Source organism: Centrocercus urophasianus, unplaced genomic scaffold (genome assembly GCF_019232065.1).
Source record: "Centrocercus urophasianus isolate 14NV4802_14NV808 unplaced genomic scaffold, USGS_Curo_1.0 seq_2, whole genome shotgun sequence".
NCBI classification, from domain to species: Eukaryota; Metazoa; Chordata; class Aves; order Galliformes; family Phasianidae; genus Centrocercus; species Centrocercus urophasianus.
In genome coordinates, this window is record NW_024884755.1 from 8,164,467 (window position 1) to 8,178,723 (window position 14,257).

General features: G+C 41.3%; 1 protein-coding gene and 1 long non-coding RNA gene across 2 annotated transcripts in view; one reads left to right on the forward strand and one right to left on the reverse strand.

Moving 5' to 3' along the window:
• LOC122162000 overlaps window positions 1–14,257 on the reverse strand; it is a 90,073-nt gene that overhangs the window by 69,764 nt on the left and 6,052 nt on the right. Inside the window, exon 2 of the long non-coding RNA XR_006169372.1 lies at window positions 11,601–11,687. This is a non-coding gene — a long non-coding RNA (uncharacterized LOC122162000). The remainder of the gene's footprint in view (window positions 1–11,600; window positions 11,688–14,257) is intronic.
• Window positions 1–14,257, forward strand: part of CHST8 (carbohydrate sulfotransferase 8) — a 167,273-nt gene that overhangs the window by 21,604 nt on the left and 131,412 nt on the right. The window lies entirely within an intron of this gene.

Consider the following 14,257-nt stretch of genomic DNA (forward strand, 5'->3'; position numbering starts at 1 on the left):
GAAGGGAAGAAAGACTAAATGGATGTGGTCTTCCCTTTACAACACTTGACTGGGCCAGGAGGAGATTTGAGCTACTCCTTTCGTATTGAGCTTTTTCGGCAAACTTGCTAGATTTTGGTGTTCCCAGTCTGACACCGCTTCATTAGCACTAGAAAACCTCACAAATATAAGCCTGTGTGTATCTCACTGGAAACCCTGAAGGATGCTACACTGCTCCCAAGTGATTTTTTTCCTCTTTCTTTGCATTTCTTTTATGCTGTCAACTAGAACAAAGGAATTTTCAGTTAATCATCTGTGTATTTGCTGAAACCACTAACCTACATCCTATCTAGTACAAAACAATTCCTTAACTGAAGTTCTTGGCAGGTTTACACAACTTCAGCCTGTAAGCTTACAAATTCTACTGCTGTTTTTAGATCTGCATATTCAATTTCCTCTTATGTAAAAAATAAACATTTTACTTTTTTCATTATTCTTCAGTAACTAAGAGAAGGAGGGGTGATTCAATAGTTGGAATACTATCCTGAGCTGTGGAAAATCCAAACTCAACCTCTTTTTGTCTCCTGATTTCCCACTTCTCTAGACAAGTTCTTCAGTTTTCTCTACCTCTGCTTCTTATTTGTAAAACGGGAACAACCCTGTTTTCACAACTACAGGTTGTGGAAGACTCGGCTGTTAAAGTGACAAGGACTGTGCAGATGACTAACTAGATAAACTGTAGTGCAGGACTAGAACACAAAGGGGTTTACTCTGATTTAGTGCATTGAAAATACATTTATCTCCACGAATGACTTTCTTTCAGTGCATTCTTTTTTGACAGACTAATTCTCAGCTGAATCGGTTTCCGCAGTTCACTTCACAGCCCAGCTCAGACATTATGCCAAGGTAATGCAGCAGGCAGGATGAGACGGCTGAAGTACGAACTGCTTGGGTTGTACTAATGAGCCAGTCATGGCCCTAGAGTTTCACGAATCGTTATTTTTTTTTGCAGCATGTGACATCACTGGAACTCAATTAACATTTCCACTAGTTTTGCATGGAGCTGTGACCTTGCATACCATATCCAAACAGATCACGTGCCAAATCACAGCCACCTCACTGACGGACACCAAGTGAATGTCACCATCTATGCACCCACTTTGTTGTCCTCACCCCTCATAGTAATTAAATGTGATTATTCTCCTCCTGGGCAAAATCTGCAAGATGTGGAGATTTTATCATGGATGTGGAGCAAGAGAGTTCAGATCTCTCTCTTCTTGCAGATAATTGCTTAGTTTAATGAGGAAGTTTTGCAGAATTTTTAACCATTGCTTCCGTGCCTCGTTTAATTATTTGCATATGGCATCAAGTTAAAAAGAGTGTGCATATACAGCAGCTCTTCTCCTTCCTGTACCAGACATTAATGAAAGGAAGCACAAAGTTTTTCACTAATGATGATGGAAAATTAGTTTCAAAACCCCAGAGGCGTCTTGAAAGATACACCAATGACATATAAAGGTCCAAGGAGAGAAATTCAGCTGAAAAGATTGCCTAGACCCTTTTGGGTTGTTTCAGCAAGAGATTCCGTTCCCATTTAGTTCTGTAGTTATGGAGGAGGAGAGTAAAGAGTAAATACAGAAGGATCTATGAGACTGCAGAGCACGCAGCAAGGAAGTGAAGCTGATAAACACGATGCAGACGAGACAATGAATGCCAGCATGGCATATACAGTAAAGGTTACGTGCCTGGAGACCAACAGCCAAAGACAGATTCATGCCTCTTTTTTTCTTTTCTTTTCTTTTTTTTTAAGTCTCTAGCTAGTGAAAAGTTGAGTGTCTGGAGAGGAGCAGCCCTTTATGCATTAGTCATAACATTTTGAAGGGCAGCAGAACCACAGTTAGCAGCACAACGTAGGAGAAAAACAGTTGCTAATTCTGCAAGATGCAGTCACTAGTTACTCTAAGGCATCTCACACAAGCAACAGCCCGCCTGCTCAGAGAGGATCGTGCTCTACTTACACTCTCTGCCACCATATGCTTCAGCATCTCATTTGCAGTATTGTGAATTTCTTCTCTGATTATTTCAATTTTATAATGTAGCATGAAGTGAAGAAATACTGTTGATCGTATAGGAATTACCCTTCTAGTCTTGGTCAGGTAAATAATACAAGGCCCATTTAGCAGACAGGGATCTGTTTGCCCAACTTCACCATCTTCTGTAACTGAATTGAGAAGAGCTGTGGCAGTGAGCATCAGGTGATGGTGCTGAGGTGGCTCAGCCATTTCACACCTCAGACAGGTCTTCGGTTTGGATTTTTCTGAATCCTTGAATAGAAGAATAAGTCTATGGCAGTAAGGCTGCTTTTCTTAGATACTTTTCAGAACAGTTTGGAAATAGTACACTTGCACTCAGCTTGAAAATTCCTCCACCTCACAGTCACTGTTCTCTGCTTACGGTTACTGTTTGTGTCTTCCTCCAGCTCCCCTGGGTTACCACTTTAATGTCTTTGACATTAAAACACTTGAACAGGAAGTTGCTCATTATACATCAGCAGAATAGAGAAAAAGGATGAAGCAAGAAGGAGAAAAAGATAAATGGAGGCAGCAAAGAAATTTCCATTAGTGGAGTAAGCCAAAATAGCTTTTTTAATGTTTGAGTAGGTCTCTAAAACACAAATATATCGTATCCTTTAACCATCAGATGCACAGTTTACATCTGTTAGTGTTCAGGCTGGTAATGAGAGTTAGTGCTATCAGTTCATTATGTCTTACTGATCTCTAATAATTGCATACAATTATGATATTAGAGCAGCTACAGCATACATATGTAGTTAAGAATCTGCTGTGCTTTTTCACACAGTGTGTGCTGGGAGCATGTTTAAACCAGAGCTCGGGGCTTATAGAGGTCTCAGATCCTCTATGTGTTGCAACGCAACATGTCATCGAACAGCCATGAAGCTCCTGAAAAAAGGATGCAAAATTCATGTGTAAAACCAAATAAAAGTAAATTATAAATAATAAAAAATAATCGAGTGGGCTAGTTGGAAGCTGGGAAAATCTTAACCCCTGTTATACCTGGGTATTTGGGAGATCTAATGCTGTGGTCCACACAGAAAGTTAGCGTATGGTCTAAGCTATAATTTTCACTGTGGTGAAGATACATAAACTCCAGTCATTGCTAGCCCTGAAGAGGGCTGCAGAGCTGAAACATTGCTATCTGGAACCACAGGAGTTCCTCTAATAGCTTCTCTAGTTCGTTAGATTGAACTTTTACAGCAACGTGCAACACCCAGAGCAGCAAAGCTACAGTTCAGCTCTAACCACAGCTCACTACTAGCGATCAGCCCACGCACTGCCAATAGCAAGTGCAACAGTCATAATGTGCAGCCTGATTTCACTCAAAAAATATTTTTTCCGCAAATCCCACAGTGTTTTTTTTTTTTATTGGAGTCACACTATAAACCATGAGTTGCCGTCTGATGAGGTAGCAGGGCATACAGTAACAACTAACAGGTAGATGCAGGCTCTGGATATTTCCCTCCTGGTAGGATGAGCAGAGGCATTAGTCTGGAGAGAAATGAGCTGAGGAGCCAGACATTGCTTTTGCTTAACTTAAGTAAGAGTTTTGATATGACCTTAGGATGTTAGGAGATGTCCCATGGGTGGCACGAAGCAGTGAGGATAGAGAATATTAGAATTTCTAATCTAAAATCAAGACAATGAAAGGAATTTCTTGAGAAATACACCATAGCAAAAGCAGAATGTACAGCTAGTAGCAGCACACCCTTACAGTGCAGTAGTCCCCTCACCTGACAGCTAGCAGGCTCCTTCCTGTTCAGTGAAGACACCCCGCAGCGGATCCTCTGTAGCCATTGCATTATGCCTGTTCTCAGGCCACAGAGAATTAGCTGTGAGCTACAGTTGTTAAGACTGGAAGGTACAGACTCTGTTGCCTATCCAAAATTCATCTAGCTAAAGAGTATGTAGTGACCAGGCAGGACCAGGATTAATCTGAGGAGAAATTAATGAGAACAAATTCCTTCCTTATTAAAACCTGGACTTCTGTCTGCTGACAGGCACTGGGACTTTTGTTTACCACATAAAACTGATACGGATTTGGTTGGTTTTTTTGTCCTGGAAACTGGAGTCCCTAAGAGCATTTTGTATCAATATCCTATAAGTCATGCAACAAGTATATGTTATAAAATTATAGTGATATCCACAGTATTAGTATTGGCAATATGGGACACAGAAAGCTTTTTCAAGGAACACATCTTTTTCATCACAAGATTATGACCAGAGACAAGATTTTCTGCAAGGCACTGTTTTGCTAAAAAGCCATTTTGGCAAAGAAAATTGACTGGTTCTAATCAAAGCTCCAGCAGTATTACAATCTGCAATAGCAGAGAGAGGTGACAATAATTTTATGGGGACCTGAGCATAAAACTGTGAAACAAGATTACCCGTGAAATGAAGGAACACAGGCATTTGCTGTTACATAGCCACTACTCTACTCATAGAAGGGTGAAATCATTCTGGAGAACACCTATGCCAGGTACCATAAAGAAAAATCATGCTTCGTTTCATTTCTCTGCTGTACTGATTTCAAGCGTTCAAAATTCTTGAATCACGCTTTCCAGAATAACAAGGTCTAAATTTAGCAAAGGCCATAAATGCTTTCTGGATTTTATTTTATAATCAAGATAATTACAACTCTATTCAAGGTTAAGTGCCTTAATGTCATTAATCATTCATTACAGACAATTGAATTAAGGCCCAGCAGCACTCAGAACAGCCCTACAGGCCCTCGCTTGACTACCTTGCCCCTTCCTAACAGAAGCAGCGCAGCTCAGCTGCACCCAGAGACTCCAGCAGAACCCTACAGCTTTTGTAACACAACTGGGAAGTGCCCAAGTTTGGGTTATTTTCAGTCTATGTGGGAGCAAGTTCCAGAAGAAGAGCTAGTTGGGGAATTCTACAGCAGAAGGATTTTCAGAAAGAAAATGCCCTTTTCACAGATCTGAAATTTTCTGTGTGAAAACAGAAAGTTTGGAAAAAACATTTTTCACTGGGAAATGAAAAGCGATGGCTCCTGCGGCTGCTGCCCACCTCACACTGCTCAATTCCACTTCTGGCAGAAGGTGAACTGAAGAGCAGCTGTGCAGGCAGCTGTTGAGGCTGAGCCCCGGCTCCGCACCCTGCCAGTGTGTGGGCACTGCGGGGAGGGAGGGGGCCTCGAAGGGAGAACTGAAGCCCAGTGGGTGCCTGGAAACCCTCAGCAGATCAGCGCTCTTCTGCACAACATCCAGCCAGGCATGATGCAAAGCTCACTTAAGACCCCAATAAATTAATTTTTCCGAAAATCCATTTCTGCAAAGATCTCACTTTGACATTTTGTTCTGACTGAGTACACACCTCTTGTCCCTGGAGGCACAGCTTTCTGTTTCCCAGCGCTGCCCACATACGTGGGCTTTCAGTGGAGCGCTGCCACCCACTGCTCGTGCCTGCAGTGAGGGCACTGTGCTGGACTGACCTCGGCTGCAGCACCCGAGATGGGGATCCCTGTGTATGCAATCAGAACAGCCCTGAGACTGCAGCCGGCATCTGCGGAGAAGCTCAGCACATCGGCCAGTGGAGTTATGAAATGTTTGTTCCAGCTGCAGAATAAAAGTGGTTTTAATGACACTTAAATAAATTGGCATTTTTGTATTACGGCATTCAGGGATGAGAATATATTCGTTTCTTTACTTAGTCACAGGAAATTGTAGTGATGGATTGACATCATTTTGTAACTGCATGCCATGCGCAGCCAAAACAGAGGGCTCAGGCACAGAGCTGTATTCTAACTGTGTTCTCAATATTTGTTCCTAACAAAAGTTCAGCTAGCACGATGCAAGAAATGCATGTATAGGATGAAATATTCACTCACTATGCTTCAGTTGAGATTTTAAGGTAGCCTTATTTTCCTTGAATGTATGGGTATCATTATTAGCCTGAACACAACTAGCACTCCTCAAGGTTTCTTGCTGAAAGGAAATTGAGCGTGCAAATACTCTTTCATCATAATCATGCTGGCTGTGCTCGGTAATTCATAAAAGAGCCAGAAATATATTGAAATTCAATATTGTTTTAGTCCAAATCAATATTAATAATTGTTTGCATTTTTAAAGTGCAATTTACAATTGAAAAATGTACAGAGATCAACCCGTAGTTGCTAACACATCAAATTTTTTGTATTAAACTTAAAGCCACAATAATTATACTTAAAAATGTTCCTTATAAAGCAGGAGAAGGCATTGATCTGTGAAAACAGCTATCTATTATTTATATGCACAACATTAGAACTGGTTTTAATTATATATGAGCTGAAAGGTCAGTAGCTATTTTATTTTTAGGGTCTTGATTTTAAATTTGGATAGCTTAATACAAATACTTACACACCATGGGCTACACAGGTTCTCAGTGGTGGGATGGCACGCAGTAAAATGTGCTCCCATGGATTAGGCAAGGTTAATTCTCAAGAACTGGAGTGAAGGAGAGTCTCTGAGCAGCAAATGGAAACGTTCCCATCTGCTTCACTGCAGAACACTGTGTCTGTGACAGGCTTCTTGAGAGCACGTGAAGCGAAACCACAGAGCACTCGCGGATGGCTCAGGAAGTGCAAATAATCAGAATTAAGCTTCAGAGGATTTTGTCAGCACCAGAGTTGAGGGTAGGGGAGTGTAATCAGCTTGTAAATGTACAGGCTTGTGGTTTTGTAGGAAATTTTTTTGAAAGAGAAAGATTGAAGAAGCTGCCAGGCTGCAGGCTTGGGGTTGCTTTCCGGATGCATGGACTTTAATATTAAAATGAGTATGATGGAACCAGGAGTTAAACTTTGTCCCTCTGTCATCCTGTTCCGAATGGCAGAGCTGCTGCTGACGCACTGTGGGCAGCCCAGAGGTCTGCTCAGCTCCCGGCTGAGGCACACCAGGTATCCTCATCAGGAGATAATTGCAGGGTGATAAAAGCAGAAATTATTATAAAAATGGTCATTTCTTTTAAAAGTCCTGACAGACCATGGAGCTTTGATGGTTGGCTATTTCTATGGACAGATTTGCTAAGCATCTTTTAGCACTGGTTAAGCACAGCTGATTTAGTTTATCTTGGGGATAACTTCCACTGCAGGCAGACCAGCAATGCTCAGCCCCTCTGGCACTATTTTCTATGATCTTCTGTTTGTAATCATGAACAGCTGCCACCTAATTTTAATGAAAGCTTAACAAAAGCCTAGACTTGAAAACACAGAATCATGGAATCATTTGAATTGGAAGGGACCTTTGAAAACCATCTACTCCAACTCCCCTGCAATGGACAGGGACACCTACAGCTCCTTTGAGTGCTCAGTCTGGTCCAGCCTGACCTTGAGCATTTCCAGGGATGAGGCATCCAACACCTCTCTAGGCAACTTATTCCAGTGCCTCACCACCGTTATTGTAAAAAACATCCTTATATCCAAGCTAAATCTTGCCCTCTTTCACTTTGAAACCATTTCCCCTCGTCCTATCCCAGCAGACCATGCTAAAGATTCAGTCCCCTTCTTTTCTTATAGCCCCCCTTAGATACTGAATAGGAGGTTTTTGATTTTTCTCTATCAAACTGAGCACGTATGTCAATAAACTTGTACAGCCCTAGGAACTCCAGGCCCAGAGCAGTAGGGCTGCACACCATGCTGTTGCTCTAAGCAACTTCAGTGAAGTCACAGAGTACAACAGAGCAAGAAAACCATTTAGCAGTGTGCTACCTTTGGAAAATTAAAAACCAAAAGGGATATTGCAGTGATGTAGCCAATGAAATCCAAAACTCAGCAGCCACACTAATGTGAACCGTACCTCTGCCTATGTGTGCAGAAAGGAGAATTAGACAGACGAAAGCTGCAGTGCTCAGAGGACCTACAGCATATAGAAGTCTCTCGACTTGAGCCTTGACTTTTCACAGGTCACCTTCTGCACTAAAATGGCATTTCTTTTTCCTTTTATTTTAAAAGCCAGTCTCAAGAAGCTTTATGGAATTAAGAGTATATGTGACACTACTCCAGTAATATTACTAGTAGGAGATACCCCCTCAGTTACCCATTTTGTTCCATATAGGTTCTATAAAAGACAAAATATTTGAACAACTGTTTGGGGAAAAAATAGTGCATAAAATTATTGTTTAATTTCATCTGTCACTAATGAATTCATTATTACAATCTTTGTCTTTGGCATGAGAAAACCAGCACCAACTACTGCTTTCATAAGAAATATCCTGAATGACTTCTTGCAAATCACATGACACCTCCCTGTGCAAAAATGCATCCGTGTGTAAAATAATAACATAAAAATGAATGCAATTACTTCTTTCCTTCCAACAAGTGTTGTAAGGGGAAACACTGATGATTGTGAGGCACACAAATATGACATTGAAGGGAACTATAAATACAAACCAACAAGAAAACAAGATATACTTTGCTGTATATCGTCTGTATCAGGATAAGTACTGATGTTTTGGTGTATGCAGAATCCCCCTGAAATCAGTCTCACCCAGAAACATTCAGGCAAGTGATCTCTGCACCTATTTAGCCTCAACCTTTCTTAATTGCTTTTGACATTTACCACAGGATGAACAGTGAAATCTTAATTCTGATTCTTTTTACAGCACCATTAAATGTGAGTGACATTGGAAAACTAGCATTCATTTCTCTGAGCTTCAGTCAGGCTCTTTGGAAGCAAATTCCTCAACTTGAGTAACAAATGCTGATATTGCTGCCTTGCAGTAACACCCCCCAGCCTGCAGCCAGAAGACAGCACTTAGCAAAGGAATGAGAGACACCAGTGCTGGCCTCCAGCATTAGAATAACCCTGCCTGATACAGGGTAAGCACAGCACACAGCCAAATCTGATGGTATCTTTGATGTTTACTTAGATGAGCCTAACTCACCATTGCTAACATGCTGGTAGAGGTCTCAGCAGTACAGCCAGAGCATTGGTGCTGTGGAGGGGAATATCAGAATATGCTTTTCCCCAGGAAGATTCCTCTGTGTCACAAACACTTACTGCTTCTGGAGCAGACCCCACTGTGCCCACCTACATTATAGCTTAAAGAGAAGGACGGAAGTTTGGAGGCTGTCTGCCTTCTCCTCACTGAATGCAGATGAGTTACAAACTGCATCTGATGTGAAATGCATCCTGTCAATAGAGAATATCCGTTCCTAAAGAGTATCAGTGTAACAACAGGACTTTCCCAGTGACATTTAATGATCTTCGATACTTACAGCACCAAAGTATGCCTAACAGCTAGTTGCCTTCTCTTTTCTTATTACAAATCTGACAAAAGGTGCTTAAAAATAATTGAATAACAGCAAACCAAATAGTAATATTCTCTTCCACTCTACTAGCATCACAGATTTTAAAGAGAGTTCATGCCCACTCAGGATTCTCATTACAGTTCACTATTGAAAATCCTCTCTGGTTTCAAAGGCTGAGTAGTTGCTCTAAAATCCATGTTTCCTCTGACTCTCTGAAATGTGGAATCTCTGAAATTCTGGTGCACAGTAGCATACAGATAGAGAAGATATGCATCCCATGTTGGCACATCTCACTTGTGCAGTAACTGTCATGCCTCTGCTCCCCTATGTAAATGGGGACCTGTGATCCCTTGTCAGAAAGCTCGTTCTGAACCAACACCAGAGGAGAGCTGCATCTGTGCCATGCCAGTAACTCCTGGTCACACATTATGGACCAGGATGGTTCGGACATCTCTCCCTTTCTGCCCAGGAGCTTGTGCTTCCAACAGCCTTTCCTTGTGTAGGGGGGGAAGCCCAGCCCCAGCCCCACCACCCACATGTGTCTTTCTGTGCCCCGTCATGTCTTCCTGCCCTCCATACCCTGCATTGCTGCTTGGCCAGGTGAGGTTGAGGAATTGTGGGGCCATTTGGCAAACCACAGCAGCAGAAAGGTTCAACTTATAAATCTCTCATTTTGTTGTTACTCCTGGGGAGAAGCTGGCCTTGGTGAAATGCAAAACTTTCACAAGCCAAGGAGTGCAAAGCTAGGACAAATGCTCAGTACCCTATGAAAGTGCTCCTGAGCAATACTACATAGCCTCTTGCTAACTTTGAACTGTCACCATCGACCCCAAATGCCTGGTTTGCTCTTCCCAATAAACTCCCAAGTATGTCCCAGCTCTGACTCTTTGCAAATCCTTATGCACCATTTTCCACATGCATTTTTCCTCACTCATCATTACACAGCAAATTGTCACTCCCCTTTAAGTGACGACAAAGCCTGCAGATATTTCAGTTCCCTAAGAAATGCCTAGGAGATCACTCAGCTTGCTGAAGGGCTCCTTTCCTTTTGTCACACATGCCATGGGATCTGGGGGAGGCTCAGCCCATGATTCAGAATTCTCAGCCCATGCAGACTGTCTCAGGTAACACTCATGTCTCTGAACATCCACACCAACAGTCAGAACAGCTTTCCTTTACACACCGCCATAACACTACAATCGAATTTAAAACAAAAATTCTATTTCATTTCATTTAGAAATTTGCTCTTCAAAATAAAATGCAAATATTTCAGTTTACCATTTATCCTGGGAGAAAATTTTCAACTGGAAAGTAAATGTAACAGGCATTTTAGAAGGACAAAAAAAAACAAAACAACATAGTTTTCTAACTACATCTTTTTGCAGAGTATCTCCTTTCAATGAGCCGTTGTGTTTCAACTGCCCAAATCAAAACCAACAAGAAATAACTTATCTGTGACATACGGGCAAAGTGAAAAAGTACCTTGACTCAACAGATGGTGATCTCTCGTTAGGAAGAAAGCATTTTTAATACTGCAATAAGAAACAAATTAGTCACCAAGGCTAGAAGGATTAAAGGAGCCAGTATTGGGTGAAAATAATCAGATGTACACACTTATGAGAACTGCTTGAGTCAACAAAGGAACCCACTCAATTGCCACAGCAAAATGTTCCATTTCGAGGTTATGAAGGCTATTTTCTTCTTCCTGAAATAACCATAGTAGCATTGCAATGAACTAGACACAGAGCGAGCCAGGAGGTTGTTTTCTTTCTGCTTTTGCAGAAATTTTGTTGCCTGTTGTTTCCTCAAGTGCAGAATTAAATCCACCCTCACATATAACTATAGTTTTTAATTCCTAACTTACAGGGACCATTTTACAGCTTGTGTGTTTTTCTTGCCTCCTTATGACTCTCAGACAAAGAATCTTCATACAGTTTTAGGAAATGGAACTAACATAAAGGAATCACGAACCTCCACAGTGCATTACATGAACCTTGAATATGGCACAAAGTTAGGCTGTGATGTTGGAGGACACAGCCCCACACCTGTACACAAAACCACTCAAAAGCCCTGCTGTAGAAAGTGTTTAAAATTTGACGTTTGCCATGTGAATAAAATTTTTACCCAATGGCTAGGAATGCATGTATATAAAATGCATGTATTTAAGTTTAAAGCTCTCATCTTTCTCTCCTTAACACATCTAAAACCGAACAGAAAAAAAATAATTTATGAATGCAAAATCCAACGTACATTTTCTTCGCACTGACATAAAGGAGGGAATTTGCTCAGGCAGTTACCTGTTTGGTACTTCTGGAAGTCCAGCTCACTGCAGTTGCTCTGAATCTTCTGAAAGAAGGTGTTTTTATTTGGAGTAGCCAGGAAACCTATGGAAGAGACAAATGAAGGAACCTTAGGACAACTGAAGAAAATTATATCAGGGAGGTGCACTCATCATTGCCATACAGTTGTGCAGTTAACTAAATGATGATCATCTAAAGGAACCTTTTGATTAATGTGACAATTGCTTTAAATAGAAGAGGCAAGTAGAGGGAGAGGGAAGCATTTCTGATCAGAGTAACTGGAGCGAAGTGGGCATCTGAAAGCCTGGGCACCTCTCTGTATTTTAGACTCGAGTTCACTGCATTCAGTAGAAGTATAATGTAATGAATTGTAATGAAATGCTACAGGTGGGACAACGGGGCCCTAGGCGTGGGGATCTGCTGCCTCGTGTTCTTTCCATGCCAGTGCAGAAGAGATCTGAACAAGTTCATTATTTGCACTCACTATTTGCACTTCCACCGTACGGCTCCTGTGAGATGTTAATTTGAAACAAAGCAAAGAAGACTTTTTTCATTTTGAATCAAACTGCTTTGGAGATTATATTTTAGCCTAGGAATAGTGTTATAACCCCTCCAGGACCTTAGAGAGGTGTGTATTAGCTTGCTACAGACCTACTGCAGTACTGAGGGGATTAGTAACACATGACTCTGCTATGATTTGCACCCAGAAAGATAGGAATGAAATCTTGACTTTGAAAGGATTATTTTGGCTGTTTACTGAGCGCTGTCTTTTTTGGTCTTAAATTGTAGATGAAAGTGGAAACCAGAAGTACCTGCTTGCTTCGTACTGCAGTATGTGGAGGGGATGAGAAGAGCAGGTTTGCCAGGGGGTTGTGAATCAGCAAAAAGGCTCACGTGCTATTGTTCTGACATAAAACAACTTCACAGCTTTTGGCAATTATTCCAAAATTCAGGTTTTAGCATGTTATGTGGGATAGTATACCTTCTAGTGATGCACACATCCTAAGGACGAAACTGGTAGACATAACAGAACAGAAATTGGCCCACTAATACCCGACAAACTACACTTCCTCTAAAATAAGAGAAAGCCTGCTGAACTCCCTTTCCCCCACTTTTTGCAGAATATGGGTTCATGCATATGTGAGCAAAAAAGGGTCCTGCAATTTTCAGGATTCCCTTCGTATCAAGAAATCCCCATTCTGCATAATTAGAGGAGATGCTGAAAGCTGGAACGCATTATGACATCAGTAACTGGGGAACAGAGCTGTTAAAAGTCAATAATTTCTGCCTAATTTCCTACAAAGACTGGTGTGCACCAGGTGGCACATAACATAGGTGGTCAGCTCAGTGTGTGCACTCATTCCGGCTGGCTGAGACACAGGGGACACTAATTAAGTTGCAGAGAAGAACTGGAGCCAGCTCATCAGGCAGGTCAGTAGGTCTGACTCACCCAAGCACCAGTTCCTCTGCAAGCAGTTCTTAGGAAGACTGAGAGCTTAAAGTAATGCTGCATGAAATCACACAAGGCAGGTTATGCCTTCTTTTCTTTAAAATCAAACTGCTTAAATGGATCTGTGCATCTGGCCACACTGGCTGGCTGCTCAGAGTGAGCCCAGCAGAGCCATGGGGGCAGGGACTCCCCATCAGACCTCATAGAGAAGCTGGTGTTGCAGAAGTTGGAAGGCTGAGCCACCTCCCTTCCCTGATATCCAACAATTTACCAGAGCCTTCTGGATTCAACTTAAAAATTCTTACTTCATCCTTCTTCAAAATATTTACTTTTTGTGATTGCACAAGAAGAACAGAATTACACACAAAGTTGAAGCAAATAAGAGACAAAATTTAAAAAATTGTGTTTAACTATCAGATGGAAACAAATTTATCTTTTCCAAGCCAAAAATCAAAATTTTTGTTCTATTGATACATCAGCAAGAAGACAGTGACAGAAAATCCAGTGCCCTAAGATGAAAGGAATGTGAATGGAAGCAACCACAGGATTAATAGCTTCTTACTTCTTTCTACGCTGAAAAAGTTAGAGGATTTGGGGCATAATACTTAGGATTAATTTGCATTTCCTATTTCCAAGAAGTGCTGACAGCTACAGAATAATGTGACTTTTAATATCCTCACCCTGACTACCATTCCTGCATTTGTAAAACTGCTATAAAAAGTTAGTTTTACTGGTAAATATGGATAAGGTTTATAAATCTTTTCTTTTTCCTGTAAATGTCACAATAATCCTGATCTAGAAGTCTGAGTGAAGTAGAGACTGGATACTTGAGTGACAGGAAAACACTGTGCCCAGTATTTGAAAGGTCTTCAGTCCTTGTAAGTGCTTTGAAGTAAAGAAGTGGCTGCTTGGCTCAGCTTCAGATACGAAGAGCAGCAGTTGTTCACACAGCTCATAGAAACACAGTTAATATGTCTACAAGTGATAATTTCTGTAGCAATAGCAAATCTTTTACTAATATTCTTGCAGTAATAGTGTTCTGTTATTTTCCATTCAGCTAATTGCGCGCTGTCACTGTCCCAGCCACCAGATTACACAATCTAAGTAAAATTAGCTTAATAACGCATAAAGTGAGCGCACCATTACAGCCCCCTTTCAGAACACCCAAAACAGAGTACAGCCAAAGACAAAAAGCCATCACAGC